The following is a 21,283-nucleotide window of genomic DNA, read 5'->3' as shown; positions in this document are numbered from 1 at the left end:
AGTACAGCCTCTGCTGGGCCATCTTCCGGACAGAGTCTATGTGGCCGGTCCATTTCCGGTCCCGAGAGATTGTGGTTCCCAGGAACTTGAAGGTGTCTGATGAGAGAATAGTATTACTGCGGATAGTGAGGGATGAAAGTGGTGAAGGGCCTCACCTGAAGTCCACTGTCATCTCCACGGTCTTGAGCGGGTTCAGGTCCAGGTGGTTTTGGCTGCACCAGTGGACCAGCCGCTCCACCTCCTGTCTGTACGCAGTCTCATCACCGTTCTGGATCAGTCCGATGAGAGTGGTGTCGTCTGCATACTTCAGGAGCTTCACGGAAGAGTCACTTGCGGAGAAATCGTTGGTGTAGAGGGAGAAGAGCAGTGGGGAGAGGACGCATCCCTGAGGGGCTCCAGTGTTGGTGGTCAGGGTGTCAGATGTGATGCTCCCCAGCCTCACACGCTGTCTCCTGTTGGTCAGGAAGCTGGTGATCCACTGACAGGTGGAGGCAGGCACCGCGAGCTGGATGAGCTTCTGTTGGAGGATGTCAGGAGCGATGGTGTTGAACGCCGAGCTGAAGTCCACAAACAGGATCCTGGCATACTTTCCTGGGGTGTCCAGGTGTTGCAGGATGTAGTGCAGTCCCATGTTGACCGCATCATCCACCGACCTGTTTCCCCGGTAGGCAAACTGGAGGGGGTCCAGCAGGGGGCCCGTGACATCCTTCAGGTGGTTCAGTACTAACCTCTCAAAAGATTTCATGACCACAGATGTCAGTGCAACAGGTCTATAGTCATTCAGACCTGTGATGGCGGGCTTCTTGGCCACTGGAACGATGGTGGAGCTCTTGAAGCACGAGGGCACCTCACACAGCTCCAGGGAACGGTTGAAGATCCGTGCAAAGGTGGGCGCCAGCTGCTCAGCGTAGACTTTCAAGCAGGAAGGTGACACGCCGTCTGGGCCCGGTGCCTTCCTGATCTTTTGTCTCCGGAACATCTGGCGCACTTCCTCCTCGCGAATCTGGAGTGCGGGCGCGGCCTCTGCAAGAGAGAGAGTCGGTGACCACGGTGATGGAGGTGTGGACAGAGCAGTTGTGGGGGGAGGTGAGTATGTGGATTGTGTGGATTGTGCTGCAGGAGGTCCCGTTGTGTGGGAGGACCGATCAAACCTGCAGTAGAACCTGTTTAGCTGGTCAGCGAGCCTTGGGCTCTCCACAGGACGGGGGGTTCGTTTCTTGAATCCCGTGATGCTCTGCAGGCCTTTCCACACTGTTGAGGGATCAGGATTGGCAGAGAGGTGTCTCTCCAGGCTCTCCCCGTAACACCTCCTGGCTTTCCTGACCTCTCGGTTCAGTGTGTTTCTGGTCTGCTTGAACAGGTCCCGGTCGCCGCTCCTGTAGGCCTCCTCCTTGACTTTGCGCAGCCTCCTAAGGTTCGGTGTAAACCAAGGTTTGTCGTTGTTGTACGTGCAGAAGGTCTTAGTCTGCACACACAGATCCTCACAAAAACTGATGTATGATGTGACAGTGTCAGTGAGTTCATGCAAGTCTGAATTTGCAGCTTCAAAAACACCCCAATCGGTGCAGTCAAAGCAGGCTTGGAGGTCCTGCCTTGACTCCACTGTCCACTTCCTGACAGTCCTCACCACAGGCTTAGAAGTTTTTAGTTTCTGTCTGTAGGCAGGGATCAGATGAACTAGACAGTGGTCCGAGAGTCCTAAAGCTGCACGAGCCACAGGGTGGTATGCATCCTTAATTACGGTGTAGCAGTGGTCCAGTGTCTGTGCCCCTCTGGTGGGACACGTTATGTGCTGTCTGTATCTGGGGAGTTCGTGTGCGAGGTTCGCCCTGTTAAGATCACCCAGAACAATGATTAGTGAATTTGTTAGAAGTTTCTCCATGTCTGTCACCTGGTCAGCCAGCATCTGCGTGGCTTCACTCGCACGTGGGTGTGGTGGGATGTAAACAGCCGCCATGACGATCGAGGAGAACTCCCGTGGTGAATAGAACGGCCGGCAGTTTGTGAAAAGTGTTTCTAGTAGAGGGCTGCAAAACTCTTTCAACACCATGACATCGGTACACCAACGTTCATTAATGTAGAAACAGAGACCACCTCCCTTTGATTTTCCGGAGAACTCCGCGCCGCGATCTGCACGCGTTAGCCGAAACCCAGCTAACTCCATGGCGTGGTGGGGGGTTCGTTCGCTAAGCAACGTCTCAACAAAACACAGCGCGGCGGATCTGCTGAAGTCCGTGTTCCTTGAAGTGAGGAGCAGCAGTTCGTCCATCTTGTTCGCCAGGGAGCGGACATTCGCCAGATGAATTGACAGTAGGGCAGAACGGAACCCTCTCTGCCTCAGCTTTACGAGGGCTCCCGCTCGTTTTCCGCGTCGCCGCCGTCGCGCTAGCTTGTATAGCACCGCCGCTCCGGCTAAAATCTCCGACAAACAGTCTGAATCAGAGAGAACAGGAGAGAAAATACCAGAAGAAGACTGACCGATGTTTAACAGTGCTTCTCTAGTAAAAGTGATCCGGGATGGACAGCAGAAGACACAGAAAACACACAAAATAAGACAAAGAAACAGAGAGCGACTCACCGTGGCAGCCATCCGCGGCGCCATCAGATGATTATAATAATACAATTATTCTGTTTATATTTATATTAGGCTATGTGAAATTGTGTTGTATAGGTCAAATAAAAAAAATCATTAATCAGTACAATTTATTCTTAACTTCTTCAACTTTTCCTCAAACTGTGAATTACAACACATTTAAAGAAACATATCAATGTGTCCTCAACCCGCCTTGTTACGGTACGTCGGGAGAGTGACATTCTCAAATGCGCTCTTTTTCTCCAGGCATATCAGTCCAATAAGCACTCCTTAATAAACTCTCCATCAGTAAACGGCTTACTTTTTCTGGCAATTTTGCGGGAAATGACAAAACTTGTCCTGACCGCTGCATCTCTGTGGGCGTGAAGTTTGATAACAAGTCCTTGTTGGGCTTGCAGTTTTGCTAGCAATGCATCGGCCTCTGTTGCGCGCTCTTAATTAGACAGATTTCTGTATTTTTCCTCATGCTTGGTCGTGTAGTGGCGGCTCAAATTATATTCTTTAAACACAACGACCTGTGTGCCACAAACCAGGCACACGGCTTAACCTTTCAGTTCTGTAAAGAAATACTTGGCAGCCCATGTCTTGTTGAAAACACGGCACTCCTTGTCAACTTTTCTTTTCTTTGCGTCAGCACACTGTCAGGCAGGGGACAAGGCGAAGGACTCGGATGCAGAGTCGTTTCTTTCTTGGATTTATTCCAGCAAGCACACTGATCAAAAGTACAAATCAAAACGCCTCTTGCGAGGGAAAACGTGTGGCAAAAAGTACAAACAGAAGGCGTCGCACTGAGGCGAGATAAAAGGCTAAAAGTACAAATCAAAACGCCTCTTACGAGGGAAAACACGCGGCAAAAAGTACAAACAAAAGGCGTCGCACTGAGGCGAGACAAAAGGGCTATGGGGATCCAGGCACAAACAAAAGTGTCGCTCGGTGGCGAGACAAAGAGGAGGGGTCTTACTGAGAACTCGGACATCAAGGAATCGCTGGTGGTCGGGACGAGGCAAGACACACTGGCACAGGACAAGGGGAAGACACGGACTAAATACACACAAAAGGGCGTGGACACAGGTGCTGACCATTATTGTCAATTACACAGGTGCACACAATCGGGATCAGGGAAGACAAGACAACCAACACCGAGGAAGGAAACACAAACTGAAACGGAAGGGACGACAAAATAAAACTGGAAGTAAAATTACGACATCGACGAGACAGAAACCCGGAAAAATAAACGCGACCGCATGACAGAACCCCCCCCCTAGGGCCGGATCCCAGACGGCCCAGGAGCCCCAGGGCGAGCCGCATAAAAGTCCTCAAAAAGTCCCGGGTCCAAAATATAACTAGGCGGCACCCATTGCCGCTCCTCCGGCCCATAACCCTCCCAGTCCACCAGGTACTGCCAGCCCCGGCCTCTTCTGCGCACATCCAATAGTTCTTTAACGTTGTAGGCCGTCCCACCTCCCACAGTCCGCGGAGGCGGAGGGGGCGCAGGATCTGGCACCAACGGACTGTCCACCACCGGCTTGACCTTCCCAACGTGAAAGGTGGGGTGGACTGCAAGGGACCTGGGCAAGCGGAGACGCACCGCGGCCGGGTGCACGACCTTGGTGATGGGGAACGGACCCACGAAGCGAGGCGCCAGTTTCCTGGAGTCCCCCCGGTGGGGAAGATCCTTGGCGGATAGCCAGACACGTTGACCTCGCTGGTACACGGGCGCCGGACGTCTCCTCCGGTCAGCCATCCGCTTGACCCGGTCCCCCTGTCGGACCAGCGTGGCCCGAGCCGCCGACCAGACGCGACGACAGCATTGAGGGCAGCATTACTTCGCGCTGTTCACCTACACGCACAACTCACATGCACGCACGCTACACGGAAGTACGACGCCTTTCAAAATAAAAGCAGTACAGTTGTATTGCATGTACGACACTGAAGTTTTTTTATTTATTAAGTTGTAATCAAATGTGATTTATGATTGCGGGCCGGACAGAGACGCACAAAGGGCCGGATATGGCCCGCGGGCCGTATTTTGCCCAGGTCTGACATAAATGGTTAACCGCCACACGGCCCCAAGCACCGGCGTCGACTTCCAGGCGTGTGGCAGTGTGGACTTCCATCCACGGAGGTGGCACTTCCAGCCGCGGAGGTGGAAGAGAGCTCCATAGAATAGGACCGGACGTGCGTAAAAGCCATGTCTGAGCCCCATCCACCGTCCCCGGACAGCCACCCGGCTGAGCACCGGTCCCCGACTTCTATCCACGGAGGTGAAAGAGAGCTCCGTAGAGTAGGACCGGGCGTGCGTAAAAGCCATGTCCGAGCCCCATCCACCGTCCCCAGACAGCCACCCGGCCGAGCGCTGGCCCCCGACTTCCATCCACGGAGGTGAACAAGAGCTCCGTAGAGTAGGACCGGGCGTGCGTAAAAGCCATAATAGTTTTTCAAACCTTCTGTGTCACTCCAAATCATTAAATCCTTCAAACTCTTCGTCCTACGTGTCACTTACAAACAAAGCCGCTAATGATGCCGGTAGTACGTGGGGCCCTTCGTCATCTTCGTCATCCCGTGGTCGAATCTTTGTCCTTTATGTAAACAACCGGCGCGCCGCGCTGCTGACGTCACTTGAAATTCAAATTACAGTAATCCTTTGCTACATCGCGGTTTGTTTATCGCGGTTTCACTTGTTTTGTTTTTTATTTTGAAAATGTATGAAAATATTCACATATAAGTGACTCCTCAGTATAAATCGCCCCCCCCCCACACCCAAACTATGAAAAAAAAACGCGATTTATAGTCCGAAAAATATGGTAATCTTGATTTTTGTAATCCTGCAATGCATTATTTTGTTGCCAGTTATGTAAATAAAGAATTAAATACATGATGGTTTTGTTACTTACACATTATGATTATAATATCAATATTGCTTTTCATCAATTCTGGAAGGGGGTGCGAGAACTGGTTGGTGAATAGAATGGGGTGCGAACAAGGAACTGCTATAGCTGGACTGCAGACAGGGGGAGTTTAAAATGTAATGCAAATGATAAATAGTGACATAAAAATAGTGTCCAATGATTTGATTTCTACAATGATTCAGAGAGTGAAATACACTCTGTTGTTACACTCATATAATAAATGTGATGATATCCACCAGTCATTCTTGGATCAGAGGTTTAGGAGTGCTATAGGGTGGTCTATGGGTGCTACAAAGACTGGCAGAACTGAGGACTGTATGTGGATGTTGTGGTCGTGGGCAGGGCCGCCTTTCCTCATAGGCCCTGAAGCAAACCATGAAATTAGCCTTTCTCCCCAACCCCACCCAAGATGCTCAACTCATTTTTTAATTTTTAAACAAATCAGCAGACATATTCACACGTTTCATCAAATTTAATTAAAAGAACACACTATACCTTTTCTAAACCAATGCTACATTTCTTCAATCACTTCTATGAAGTCAAAATACAATTTATTGTAATAGTAGTATTGCACTGATATATTAAACTACTGTACTATACTTGATGAAATTACATAGAACAGAAAGTGCACTCTCGTGCCTACAACATTTGCTCATGTCACAACAGTATTTAAAACCTAATTAAATACAAAAACGTACAAAACACAATGAAGCTCCTACTCGAGAGGCTTAGCCCCATAAGGCATTTGGTTCAATTCATGAAGCAAACTAGTGTTGCGTCGTTCGTGGGAGCTTCTACTCGAGAGGCTTAGCCCCATAAGGCATTTGGTTCAATTCATGAAGCAAACTAGTGTTGCGTCGTTCGTGGGAGCTTCTACTCGAGAGGCTTAGCCCCATAAGGCATTTGGTTCAATTCAAGAAGCAAACTAGTGTTGCGTCGTTCGTGGGAGCTTCTACTCGAGAGGCTTAGCCCCATAAGGCATTTGGTTCAATTCATGAAGCAAACTAGTGTTGGGTCGTTCGTGAACGATTTGTTCAAAAATAACGGATCTTTTCAGTGAACGTGAGTGAACGGATCACTTCCTGAAGTAATTCGTTCTTTTTCAGTTCATATGACTTAAACTAACACGAAATAACGTAACTTATCCAACACAGTACGTGTCGGTAATGCGCATTGAAGCTGGTGCCACCCCGCCGTAAAACAAAACGAAGAAGAAAAATGACGTAACTTTCCATTCACAAACGAGTCAGTGAGTGAACTGCATTTCCCGTTCATCAACTCAATGGATCAGTGAGTAAACGAGTTAGTGAGTGAGTGATTTAACTTTCTTGTTCATCGCGAGAACGGATCAGTGAGTGAACGACTGAACGTGCTGACTTTCCCGTTCGCGAACGAGTCATTGAACTGCTTTCCCGTGCATCAACGGAGCGGAGCAGTGTGTGTGTTGCGTCTCCTGGCGTGAACAATTCAGTGAGTGAACGTGAACAATGTAAGCCAGTTAAAAGTCAACGAATGCAAATTTACGATTTGCCTAGGAAAGACAGAACCACTCACTGAAACACCACTTCTTTCGTGCTTTTTTTCTCCAAGCTAACGGCTAATGTGCTAGCGCATGAAAAGACTTCAACTTACATAATTAATAATACCGTATTGGCCCGAATAAAAGACAATGTTAATTGTACTAAGTTCATTTTGTTTTTCCTTATTTAATCACTTCACTGGTTTCTTTTATATCAAACAAATTGTTTTAGGTTATTCACCTGACATGTTTCGGCGGTTTCTTCCGCAAACCGCCGAAACATGTCAGGTGAATAACCTAAAACAATTTGTTTGATATAAAAGAAACCAGTGAAGTGAAAAGACAATGTTTTTTGCATTGAAATAAGACATTATACCCATTCACTTGTGCGCAGCGGTAAGTTAAAGGTTGCTGGTATCGACTGAGTATGTTGCTGTGATCCTGTGCGTCTTTGACACAAAGTGAGTATATACATCTCATTGTTACTACTGTCTACTGTTGTGCCGTTTGTCTGATCGCGGTTTGTTTTGTGTGTGCGCTGTTTGATTGATAGCTTCGGCGCGCTCCTTTAGGTTCGTGTTGCATCGTACGAGTAGCTGTTACGCAACAGCACGGCGTTGACTTACGTGTTGTATGTTGCAGACCCCCCCCCCCACACACACACACACGCACACACACACACACACACACACACACACACACACACACACACACGCCCCATACACCCTTCACACGCTTCACACGCTTCATACAAGAATCACACACACAAGAATCACATTCACACTCCCAAAGACTCACCCATGTACACTACACACACCTGCGCTCACATCCTTACGCCCAAACATGTGCCTATACCTTTTTGCCAGTTTGCCTGTATGCCCCTATGAGCCACAGTGCCTGTTACTTTTTTGACAATAATTCAGTAAAGCAATCAAAACTGAACCATGTCTTCCCTCCTGTGTTCTGACAGACACCCGGGGGCGAAAAGAGCATAACCATCCTAGTTATGGCTCAGGCTCCCCAACAACAGCGGTAGCTGTTTGCATTATTGTATTGCAATGTTTTTCCTTATTCAGATTTTTTTCAAGACTACAGTTACAGTTAGACTTTACTTTGATGGTTAATGCAGATATTGCAATTTTGTTGTTTTATCACAGTATTTATTTACATTTCAAAAACCAGAAGCCAGATTGCACTTTAGTTTACATATTAAATGTTCAGATATTAAGATGTGATAGACAGTTTTTGCATGATTTGAATGAGGCAAAATAACATGCTTTCTCTCTCGAATATATTGTTTTAATCATTTGTTTCAGATGTAATCATTTTCTGTATAAAAATTTAATTTGGTGTTCAAAAAGTCTTTTTTCAAACTTGAGTCTTGAAAAAGAGGGAGTCGTCTTATAATCAGGGTCGTCTTATATTCGGGCCAGTACGGCAATAATATTCTACCTCTTGAAGTATTATTTTGCAAAATTTTGGTGAGTTTGCATATTTTGTTACTGGGTTTTTTGGTCACTTTTTTAAAATGTTCTACCTCTTAGTGAAGTATTATTTTTCACAATTTTGGTGTGTTGGCTTGTTTGGTTACTGGATTTTTTGGTCACTTTTTTAAAATTTTCTACCTCTTAGTGAAGTATTACTTTTGCACAATTTTGGTGTGTTTGCTTGTTTGGTTACTGGATTTTTTGGTCACTTTTTCTAATTTTCTAGCTCTTAGTGTAGTATTATTTTGCACAAAAAATTCATTTAAGTGTTTGTTTCAGTATCTTTTTATTCATTTCCATATTTTATTATTTGTATGTGTGCATTGTGCAATAAACCTATATAAACAGCAAGTAGTCAAATACACATTCTTGACATGCCATTGTACAAAAAAAATGCATAATCTTTTCTCAGGTAATTTGAACTCAAACAAACGCATGTTGGCAGGGATAACAGAAATGCTGTCTGTTCTGCTTTCTGTATGTTTTGTATTGAAATGGAAATGGCAATTGAAATTTTCTATTTACTAGCCTAGAGCCCCAGTCTGTTCAAACTACTCAATGTTTTAGCTCGTCACACAGCTAACGCTTGCCACGCAGCTAACGCTCGCCACGCAGCTAACGCTCGCCCCGCAGCAGCTTTCAAGAGTGAAAGAAACGAACGTGGAGAGGAATTAACAAAACCAAGGATCTCAAGAGTGAAAGGAAATACAAATGTTGTCAGTTTCTTAAATGTCGTACAGAGGCTGAGATAAACCGGAGTCAAATTCCCTGTTTGGCATGCACAAACTTGGTCAATAAAGCTGAATCTGATGTTCATTTTATTTACAGATCGAAGTGCCCACGCCATCCGCACCTTGGACGGTTCGGGTTCTCTGTTCCTGCCTCTCCCGTCCTGTTATGCAGTGATCAGAACGGATTGCCCGCACCTGTTGTTTATACACCTGCTCCTGGCTTGTTAACTCTCCTATATAAACCCTGCACTCCCGTCACTCCATTCATCTGCTTTGACACATGTACGCCTGCCATCTGTTCCTGCTCTGTTCCTTGATTCCCTGATTCACTGTGTAGCAAAGTGTCTGCTCTGCTTTGTGCTTTGCTAGGTTTGACCACGTGCGTCTCCCCGACTACGAACTTTCCTTGTCTGCCTTGACGACACACGACACTTGCGACAGGCTCGTCAGCTGGCCTCGTGCACCTGCTGGAGTTACAGTTTCCCCTTTTTCCCTTTACCAAAGTCCGGCCTGCGGGCCAAATCCGGCCCCCGGTCAGATGTCATACGGCTCATAGCCTCGGTCTTATAATGTATTATTTATGGCCCACCTGCACTGTTAAACTGAATAAAAAAATCATGAAACGTGAAACTATAATTCCTCCTTTTACCAAAAGGTGGCAGCACCACTTTGATAATATCAGTCTGAATCCGTGCAGCGAACACCTTTCCGCTTATTTCTGCCATGCCGACTGCAAAAAAATGAGGAAAGTTGACATTGAGGGCCGTTGCTTTCAAAAGAGATGGGAATTACAATACTTCTTCACTGAAAATCAAGGCAATTGTGTTTGTCTAATTTTTAAAGAGACGGTTGCCATGTTTAAGGATTTCAACCTAAAGAGACACTACCAGATTAAACATGCTAACACATACGAGAAGCTAACAGGGAGTGACCATGCTGATATAGTGAAGCAGCTCTAAGCTGAACTGGCATCACAACAGTGATTCTTCATGCGGGGCTGTGAGTCAAAAGTAAATATTACTAAAGCAAGCTACGAAGTGGCCATGTTAATACTGTTGATGTTATGAACCTGTAGACGTGACACAAACTATTACTTTCTGAATGATATTGTAAATGACGAGAGCAAAATTCACTTGTTTTAAGTTTTAATAATAACAGACAACTTTGCGTTACTTATAACTCCTGTTTAGAATGTTCATGAGGCATAAATAATTTTAAACACATGTAAATTTCAGGTATTTCATACAGTTTGTTTAATGTTATCTGACTCTTCAGATATGAATGAAAGGCAGAATTTGTGTTTTTAGAGTTGTTCACATCTGCCTGAGTGGCTTATTTTGTCATTTGAAAAATAAAGATAATTGTGACAATGAAAATTGCATTATAACAGTGTGTATTTGCATGAAATTTTTTAAGTTAAAAAATGTCCGAAAAAACTATTGACCCCCGGGCCCCTTCACTTTATCAAATCTGGCCCTCCTTGCAAAAAGTTTGGACACCCCTGCTTTCCCCAAAATAAAGAGTTCGTGTCACACGTTTGCCCTGCCTCGTCCGTGACAGAACTATCTTTTGCTTGAAAAACAGAAATTGAGCCAGATTGATACGTGAATCACTCGACTGAGTTTTTCATAGTATCAATCTGGGACCGGTCCACTGTGATTGGCTCAGAAATGGAGGTATAATTGCATGCAATACTTCAAGCTGATTGGGCGATGTGGCAACTTGTACACCCAGCCAAACCTTTATTTTGACCAATCATTGTCACACCCGTGCCAGAGCACGCTCGGCTGCCAACTTCCCTCAGCCACACCCCTTCATTATCGTCATGTCTGTTGTTAGAGATTTGCTCACTCCAACTTATTTTGCAAGAACCACAATGTTAGGGTTTTCCAGGTTATCTTGATCCTATGATTATGTTGGAATGTAACCTGTAATACTTAAACTCGCCTGTCCTGTCTTAACAAAAGTAGTAGAACAAAGTGACTAGCTGCAGAGGAAGCAATCAAAGTTGTTTAGTTCACACAACATCGTGAAGGACCCCCTGCTGTGCTTTGATCAGCCAGGGGCTTCGGCCATTTGTCTACTCTGACCCCCACTCTCACCCCCACTCTGTTCCTCCTAATAAATATGCCCTTGCAGGAAGGAGAGTTCAGACTTCATTCGATAATCGCTGTTCAGACAGCGACGAATGGACTCTCCACCTGCAGGTGTCTAAAAGAACTTGCTTGTCTTCTGTTTCGTTCTTGCAAAATAAGTTGGAGTGAGCAAATCTCTAACATTTTGGTGCCGAAACCCGGGACCCTCATACCCATCATCTGGCTGACGGAGGACGACGCGCTGTACACCGTCGACGGGCCAGCGTCCATTAGCCGGACCTGGTAAAGAAAGACCTGGGAAGGAAATTCTTCGCTGGGCCAGCATCTTAGGTCTGCCTTCGTCTGACAGAGGTGGATTGACGGGACCCGGCAGTGCAACGAACCAGGGGACAAGTAAGTTAAAGGCCTAAAGTTGTGTTGTGTTGTTAAACGCGTAACACATAGAGGTGCACGGGAGATAGCTTGGGTTCAAGTCCCAGTGGAAGAAACAGGCTAAGAAAGGCAGAGCTTCTTTTTCGTTCATCGAAGAAGTGTGTAGACCCTTCTTTGTCTGTTTTTCCGAGCTGAGGGATCTGGCTTGGGTTAAAGTCCCAGTGGAAGGAACGTGCTAAGAAACACGGAGCTTCTTTTTTGTTAATCAAAGAAGGGCGTAGATTTTTCTTTGTATGTTTTTACAAGCCAAAGAATAGCTTGGGTTCAAGTCCCAGTGGAAGAAACGGGCTAAGAAAAACAGAGCTTCTTTTTCTTAATTGAAGAAGGGCGTAGATTTTTTCTTTTGTCCGTTTTTCCAAAGCTGTTTGGGAGGGTTTTACGCCCATCCCTGGATAGGCCTAAAAAAGCGCTGGAGTTTGTGTGATTGAGTGTGTGACTGGTAGGATAAGTTGACTAAGAAGCAGTTCTAGCATTGATCCACGGCAATAATACAGGCTAGTGATTTGTTGAAAGGTCAATTTAAACCTGCATTGAGGATCCTCAAAGAAAAAAAATTGAAAAAAAATAAATAAATTGTAAAACCTAAAACTACTAGAATTAAGATGGGAACTAAAAACGGTAAATCTCTACCTCTTGACGGAGATGAGAAGTACATGGCGAGTAGATTTCTTAATTGTATGCAATACATGCCAAAGTGGAAGAAAAAGTATGGTGTAGAAGGGAAGTTGAAAGTTGAAGTGTGGAATATAGTGGTTGCAGTTTTGGGGGACAGTGTGGCTAGGAAGATAGGACTGAAAAAGAAAAGAAAAGAGAGTGAATTGGATTGTGCTAAAATGTGGTTGAAAGCTTCACAAGAAAGAAGAGAACAAATCCAAAAGACAAAAGATAGAAAGTTGAAAAGTGATGAGGCCGCCATTCAATTGAGATTTGAAAAAGAATTCTGGGTACATAGTGGCATCCCATTCAATGATACAGCTGAGAGTGCTTATCAACAACAGCTTAAAAATGCGCTCCTCACTAATTTCCGCCCTGAAATAGGCAACTGGGTGAGGAAACATTTGGTGGAAGTGGATGTTGCAAGTGTGACAACAACTATGCAATGGGCCAGACATGCTGAAAAAGTGATCAAAAAAGGCAAAAGCTCTGATGTATTTCATCTAGATAATGATGATGATGAACTAGATGAAGATACAACAGTCTTCTTCCAAGGGTCCCAGCTAGGCAGAGGGAGAGGTAGAGGCCAACAAGGTCGCAGGCCGCCATATAATTCAAAACCCCCACGGGATTCTGACAACTGTTGGAACTGTGGGAGACGAGGACACTTCGCACGAGAGTGTCGTTTTGCAAAACAATATCAATCAAAGGGTGGAGGAAGGAAAAGAGGAAAAGCCTCATTTTTAGCATGACAAGCTTCCTCCTCTTTGACCGCTTATGCTCATACAGAGAAAGAAAGAATAGATGCCCATATGACAGCAAAACATGTCATTGTCAGATTATTAGAATTTTTTTTTTTTAGATTATTAGAAGTCCTGTCCATCCAAGAAGTATGACAATGCTGTTTGTATGCCCAAATTACAAATGACTAGAGCTCAAATTGTGTTACACTGAAGTTAAAATATGCAAATCAAGTGGTAAAGAAATGCAACTTGCTTCTAGAAGATAAATAAATAAAATTAGAATGTGCTGTCCTCGTGTGCATGGGAGGGACCAGCTCATGATCGACCACAGGAAATGGCCAGCCTGTGACGAATCATTGTGGCTGAGACCTACCTTTTGCATGCGAGAGCTGTGCATGTGTGTGCGTATATGTTAAAATGATGAACATTGGCTAAAGTTTTAGTATAAAAAATTTTGCTAGACTGTGGTCTATCCAATTTGCACCGCAGAACAGAAATGATTTTGAAAGATAAAAATGAGAGGAAAAAGAGAGAAATCTGTTTGCAAGCAGAAACTAATCCATACTAGTGCATGTAAAGTGTCGAGCCCACATGAGAAATTCGGGAAAAAAAAAAAAAAAAAAAAAAAAAAAAAAAATGACAGAACATGCTTTCAGGAATTGGAAGAAGCTAAATTGTGAATTTAAGATTTTGCAATGCTACATTTAATAGGAATAATTGATTGGTTGTGTTATAAGATTATGCAAAATTCTAAATGCAAGCTAAATCTGAGAGATTGAGTTCTTCAAATTTAAAAACAAAGGAAAAAAAAAATTCAGATTAATTTGCCAATTGTTTGTTTTAGTTAAGTTTTTTTTGAATTGGTGGATTGTTCTACCAGGAAACCTGAGTTGGAAATGATATATGAATGTTGTGTGGGGAGCTTGGATGAATTGGGACCAATGTGATAGAAAGACTCCTTTTTGGAGACTGCGTGTGAGATGCAAATGAACATTGATGAATGATAGCCTGAATGAAAAGAAATTACAGGTTGAATGGTTGAAGTTGTTGGCGACTACTATAGAAAATTAGTAGAGCGACTTTGATGAAAGAGTGATTTTGAGCAGGTTGAATGTTAGAAAGAAACACGTAGCTTTTGGATTGATAATTAACTAGAAAAAAAACTGGAGAACCAGTAACACATGTAGAAGATGTGTGAACTGAGAAATTGAGAAGCGTTTTGGAAAGAAAGTCAAATTAAATGATGATGGAATCGTATGTAGTAAAGAACACATTCTCCCAAAAAGTTTGTCAAGGTGTGAGGCATGGGCGTTGCCAAGCCTCAAAAGGGGGGGAGTGAGTAGGACAGATAGTGGAAGATAGTAATAATACAACACTTTATGACAATGAATTTTCGAATACATTTGGTGTTATATTGTGGTAAATTTTTTGTTCTGGTGTAGATAGTTTAGCAACACGAGAGATTTAGAGGTTCAAAAGAAAGACAGTTAAAAGAAAACATTTTTGATTTGGACAATTGCAGGCTAACAGGAACATGAGAAAGATAAGAACTACGAGGGGAGATCCAATTTCATTGGGGAGATTGAGAATTCACAGCACCATACTCTAAGTCACATTTTTGAGCAAGCATGACAATAACATGTGATAGGTCAAGACATACAGATCAGGGCTTGATGTGGAAAGCAGACCTCGATGAGTTGATTTTCAATAATGATACTGAAGACAACATACTGTCCGATTAAATTGGAACTATAGATAGATAAAATGTAGCTCAAAAAAAATAGGATGAGTTGCAGGATTTACGATATAAAAACGAGACCTCTGTTATTAGAAGAATTTGAAGTTTGGTAAACAAACATTACCAGCAAATTGATGGAAGCAGCTACATTTGGAGATAGTCTTACAAGTGTTCAAACCAGCCTGTCATTCTCAGTGTCAGGGCCCCTGAAACCCAATCCGAGTCTTCGCCTGCAGCCGTGAACAACCACAAAATGGTGCCTGGCTCTGAAGCACCTTTGACCTTTGGCGAAGGACAAGAAAAGACTGCTGTTGTGCTTGGAGGAGGACAAGTACACTCCAGAGGAAATACAACATCCTCGGGGACGAGAAAAGACAGTGGAAAGCGGAGGAACTCACAATGATGAAAATTGACTCATTTGAACAATGGACTCATTCAAGAGTGATGGATGGGGTCACTCCGAAGCAACAACAAAAGAACACCAACTTGATAGGGTGAAGTGCGGCAAAAAGATATGGACTTGGAGTGTCTGACAACCAAATCGCACTCCTTGCTACGGCGTTCCCAAATTTGGTGAAGCTTGGTTCAAAGTGGAAGGGAGGTTCATTGTGCACTGAGTTTGACAGAACTGAGGAGATTTGATAAATAAATAAATAAAAATTTGAAAAATACGTAGGGGTACAGATTATAATCAGAGATTGAACGGATTTGGATAAAACAAATAGACTAAAACGGTAGGAAACAAGAGCAAGATCTTATATTTTGGCTCATCAAGCTTAAGACGTAGAGGTCGAGTTATATAAATTTTAGAACAGGACATTTGGCAGTCAGGAGGAAGCTAGGTTGCTCAATGTACCTACTCAATACAATAGTAAGGTTTTTTATACCACAGTGGAGGTTGGATGGTCAGAAAGTTAGGTACGTTCAATTTTTGACATTCACACAGTCATGCATAGGAGTCACAAGGCGACAGTTAACAAGACAATGACTGCAATAGGGGCCACCTACGACTGCACTGACATGGAAAAGTAGAAGTGAGAGAGCAGAGTATGGGATTATATGCTAAAACGTCTGCTATACAGTTCATAAATAGTTTTTGGTTAAAGGGAATCATTAGGAAGTGTTCAAACTCTTCCCGCAAACATTCCTATTTGCCAGTTAAATGGGCACTACAATTGACTACGAGAGTTGCAAACAACAGATGAAGAGCAGTCCTTGGCAGATTATATGATCAGGACGCTCAAACTGTGTCAAAGACAAATTTACTGCCGCTTGATCTTTCCTCCTCACAGGTCGACAACCCCATCAATCCAGGAGACTGGGTCTACATCGAGGTCATCAAAGGAAGGAACTGGGCCAGCCACGACGGGAGGGAGCATTCCAAGTCTTGCTGACTACACATGTTGCACCCAAGGTTGCAGGACCCACAAATGCATTAACGACGACTGCTCTCCAGGAGGAAACTGGATGGGAGCTTTGGACATCACCGCTGTGTGCCAGGATGAGAGAGCCGTTTTCAAGGTGTAAGGGCTCTACTACCAACATGGCTGCACCATCGGACGGGACCTACTTCAGCCAGAAGAGTTGTCCGATGCTGCCTGCCAACTGGACAAGAGTGTGCGCGCCGGTGTGTGTGACTGACCTCACCTACAGACTAGAACATCATCAGCTGACGAAAACACGGGCACATATACAACTTCTTAGACGTGACAGTTGTGATAATGATAATGAGACGTGGATTGCGTAGATGCTGTTCTGTTGAGCATGTTTTACAGAAACTTGATGATTTGACCATCGAAAATGCTTCACAAGTGATGGATACAATGATGTACTGTTTCTGTGTTTTTTTTTTTTATTGATAGCATTCTGGTCGTCTTAGGCAAAGGGACCGTGTAAGAATTTTCCTGCTAATAACATCTGGCCAGCAGGTTTTTCGCTTACACAATAAGTTTGATCTGGGGTATTAAGGTAATGCCTCATCTTCACTGGAAAGTGTTGCTATCATTGTTTGTTGTTTTTATTTTTCCTATTCTTCTTTCTTCATTATACATATATATGTGTTTTTTTCTTACTTGTCTTTGTTGTTTGGGGTGACATAATCATATGATAAAACAGGAGGGAGATGTTAGGGTTTTCCAGGTTATCTTGATCCTATGATTATGTTGGAATGTAACCTGTAATACTTAAACTCGCCTGTCCTGTCTTAACAAAAGTAGTAGAACAAAGTGACTAGCTGCAGAGGAAGCAATCAAAGTTGTTTAGTTCACACAACATCGTGAAGGACCCCCTGCTGTGCTTTGATCAGCCAGGGGCTTCGGCCATTTGTCTACTCTGACCCCCACTCTCACCCCCACTCTGTTCCTCCTAATAAATATGCCCTTGCAGGAAGGAGAGTTCAGACTTCATTCGATAATCGCTGTTCAGACAGCGACGAATGGACTCTCCACCTGCAGGTGTCTAAAAGAACTTGCTTGTCTTCTGTTTCGTTCTTGCAAAATAAGTTGGAGTGAGCAAATCTCTAACACACAAGGTAGACAAGCAAGTTCTTTTAGACACCTGCAGGTGGAGAGTTCACTCGTTGAAGGAATGAAGTCTAAAAAACTCTCCCTCCTGCAAGGGCATATTTATTAAGAGAAACAGAGTGGGGGTAAGAGTAGGTTGAATAGGAAGCCCTTGTGCTCTAGTCAAAACATATCAGGGGATGTTTTACGACCTTGTAGAGGATGGGACAAGGTAGGTTATTTATTACCGGTTGCATTCCAACATAATCATACGCTAAGGATAATCTGAAAAACCCTAACATCTGTCACCTGCTCCCTCTTATTACCTTGTGTATTTAAGCCCTGCCCGTGTGTTTCTTCCTGTCGGTGTCTACTGTTGTCTTGCGTCCCTGTCGGCGCCCAGTGTTCCTGTCGTCTAGTTTCCCCCCGGTCTTGCCTGGAGGCTCATGGTCAGAATTTTATCCGTGTGCAAGTGTACTTCTGTCGGTCGGTCGGTCTGTCTCTTTGCTGGACGTGAGTCTCTATCCCGTCTGTGTCTTCGTTGCCCACCTTCCTCCCTTCCAACTCCCTTTTCCCTTCAATAAATCCTGGTCCAAGCTGCATTTAGTCGCCCTGGCTCCACTCATTTCCTGACAATCATGGCAAAGGAAATCCTAATTGGGAAGTTATCAACTGGCCAGTAACTAATAGTATTAATATTATTTATTATCGTTACTCAGCTAGCTAGTCGCTGGTTAACTTTGTTGTTGCCAGCATGCTAGAAACTAGTAATCTTTGTTGTAACTATTTAGCTTTGTTAGACTATAACTAGCTAGTAACTCATTGACTGGAATCTATCCAGGAGGTCAAAGCATGCAAAGTATGTTCATAAAGAACGACATGGAAAACTTGTTGTAAAGCTGGCTAAGGAGATCACAAATCTGTGAAGTCAGCACTTGGAAATTTTCTTTTTGCCGTGCCCCTCCTCATCCCCATTCTATTGCTGTGCTGGAGCCAGTTTTAAAAATATACAGTAAAGATTATGACCATGATAATCCGTTCAATGAATTGATTTCTTCAGTTATTCAGAGGGTTTGATGCATGCTGTTGCCATATTTATGAATGAGATATGATGACATGCATCTACCACACATGTACACGCAACTCATAAGTTGGCTGCCAGCACTGAAATCATGTTACACTACCCACATCAATACTCTGTAGTTTCATCAGATGTGAAGTTTATTCTGCTTTCAGCCACGAAATCTTTCAGATGTGCCAGATGCGCCCTCTGTAGGGCATAACCCCAAGTATGGCTCAGTGAGATGAACCAAATTCCCAAAATAGGGCATAAAGGCTTGCATTGGCACAAACTTCAGAATACAACAGTGTTTATTCTTAAGCATAGCTACATTCTCAATTAATATAGAGCCCAAGCTATTTTTTTTTCCTTTGTCTTGTTGCTTTGTTATGATGGCTTTTAACTTTCGCACTTACTGGCTTTCTTTGTGGTGCCGTTGTGTGGCTGCCTTATAAGAGCCTATTGAGTTGCGCTCATGCCCTCTGTGTGTCTTTTATATACCCGCTCTGTGGTATGAATACTGCTGGGGCCTGAATTTCCCCACCCCCGGGATCAATAAATGTTCAATCAATCAATCAATCAATCAATGGTTCTTGGTGTCTTGTGAGAAAAATGGAGCTGCTGCTTCTTCTTCTTCTCGATCTAGTTGATCTCGTCAATACTCCCGATGACCCCAAAAAGTTCATCAATCTGTCATTAAAAAGCTGCCTGCCCGCGAGGCATGCCTGCTGCTGCCGCAGCACCTGCTGACTCTCTCGGCTTGAGACCTGTACTGGATGGCGCAATGTTGTAACGGGTGACGTCATATCATTGTTTCTCTCATCAACCACCTGCTATTGAGTGGATAACCAGATTGCTTGCCTATGGATGGAAATCGTTTTCTTGCACCAGGTAACTTTAATATTTTCACTAGGTGACATTAATATGTTCACTTAGTGACTTTAATAAGCCACCATATGAGAGAAAAAGTCCACAGTATGCCAGGCAGACTGCCGAGCAAGCTCCTCGCCACTGCTGCCTTTCTTGCTGCTGGTGACATCTGCTTCCTTGTTCTGCTTTAGAGAGTGACACAGTGATAGTGTGGGGGGCTGGGCTATGCTCAAATGAGGGTGTCAATTCTGCCAAGTCTGATTGTCACACTCTTTGGGCTCAGCGTTGGGGATTTAAATTGAGGGAGAACAGTTCAGATGGCAGTGGTCATCTGTTCTCCCTTCTTTCTGCCCCAAATTACTTGTTCACCAAATGGGTAATGAGAACAGACATGAATGAGTTTGGGCACCTGGAGCCTGGGAGCTGATCTTCCGTACAGGCAGCCCTGGGAATAGAAACATGAACAAGGCAAGAAAGCAAGGCAACTTTATTTACAAAGCACATTTTCAGACAAGACAACAATATGCGTCACATAAGCAAAGACACAACACCTTAAAATGTTTACAAACAGGTTAAGGACATTTAGAACAAGGAACAATGAAAAACAAAGCGGCTCCTAACCAAATCGGGCCCTTAAACAAAATTCTATTTTATTTTATTTTTCACTGTTTACCTTCAAATCCTTACTTTTCTATTATTTTTTTAGGCAATGCCCTGGCCTTGGACGTAACAGATTATTGCACAAGTGTTCACAACATGGTTTGCTTCTGTGGGCACTGCCTACAAGGAAGCACCAAGGGGTGGACATGAGCCAACAATTCATTAATGAACACACTTATTTCAGCTGTGGCACAAGTTTAACAAAATGTTTTGTTTATAACAAACAAGATAATGAAAAAAAAACTAGTTAGACACACTCGTTTACCAACTAACATGCATACAATATGTATACAATCAACTTTCCATTTTGGAACAAGAAATAAAGGAAAAAGATTTCATCTTAAAACGTAAAGCTTTATGGGAGAAGTCATCGACACCTAGTCGTCTGGGGAGAGTCATTCATGCGCCATTTTCAGCAAGGAGTAGAGTATGCATTTTCAAGATGGAACTATCTTATTTTATCTTACCCATAATCCATCTGGAGATCTGCAAGTGGCTTACTGCGATGGGGAAAAGGGTTTATGCGTGTGTATGAGTGTGTGTTTGTGTCTGTGTGTGTGTGTGTGTGTGTGTGTGTGTATGTGCGCATGCGTGTGAGCTTGCATGTGCGCTAATTTTCAATATAAAAGGGATGTTGATCATTAACAATGCGTTCCCAAGTTTTTGTTTTGCAGACCCCCTGAGATAGCTTTGGTCACTCCAAGGGTTGAAGTCTCGCTCCGCCAGTCAATGGTGGTTGTAGGCGTAGTAGGGGTGGACTGAGTACATCATCCGCAAGGGCAGCTCATGCATTTTATAAATATACTTTATGCACCCCAGTCTCTTGCAGACCTCAGTGATTCAATTTCTGCTCCCACAATGTCAAAGACTGCGGTGATTTTAAAGGGGATGAAGGGATCGGCTTTAATTGTGTGTGAGTCAACTGTGTTCCATCCCATTACTGCGTAAATGTGTGTGCCCTTCTACCTGCACGTGCCTAGCAAAATACCAAAAGAAAGAAAATTCTAACCATGCGCACAATTGTTCAGTTTTTTTTTGGTTTAGTTTAGTTTATTTCGATCAGCAAAATATATGGCCGATGGCGGCGCGTGCACACGCAGCGACTTGTCCCACCCGAACGGTGTTTTGTTCGTTTAATGAGTGTTTGTCCGACAGTTTTTCGTGTTCATCTCGTCTTACTACGTCGTGCTACAGGTGCAGCAGGCAGGTTCTACTCTAAAGGAACTCGGACTACTCCGGCCTGAAACAACGCTGGACTCGCCTGCTACGCTTACCCCGGATAGTGAAGTT

The 21,283-nt window shown here is 44.0% G+C and overlaps 2 long non-coding RNA genes across 4 annotated transcripts; both read left to right on the top strand.

Annotated features, from left to right (window-relative positions):
* Positions 1-6,554: 6,554 nt before the first annotated feature.
* On the top strand, positions 6,555-10,615 carry LOC137840490 (uncharacterized). Of its 3 annotated transcripts, none has more exons than XR_011087168.1 (3): positions 6,555-7,482; positions 9,337-9,521; positions 9,609-10,615. It is a non-coding gene; the product is annotated as an uncharacterized lncRNA (long non-coding RNA). The 3 variants fall into 3 exon arrangements; XR_011087167.1 differs by having other exon boundaries at positions 7,992-9,521; XR_011087166.1 differs by having other exon boundaries at positions 6,555-9,521.
* A 491-nt stretch (positions 10,616-11,106) lies between these two features.
* Positions 11,107-17,368, top strand: LOC137840449 (uncharacterized). The gene is made up of 2 exons (XR_011087106.1): positions 11,107-14,193; positions 14,271-17,368. It is a non-coding gene; the product is annotated as an uncharacterized lncRNA (long non-coding RNA).
* Positions 17,369-21,283: the final 3,915 nt, after the last annotated feature.

The sequence above is a fragment of the Syngnathus scovelli genome, chromosome 7 (genome assembly GCF_024217435.2).
Source record: "Syngnathus scovelli strain Florida chromosome 7, RoL_Ssco_1.2, whole genome shotgun sequence".
NCBI classification, from domain to species: Eukaryota; Metazoa; Chordata; class Actinopteri; order Syngnathiformes; family Syngnathidae; genus Syngnathus; species Syngnathus scovelli.
The sequence above is the reverse complement of the archived record's forward strand: the minus strand, read 5'-3'. Positions and strand labels throughout refer to the sequence as shown.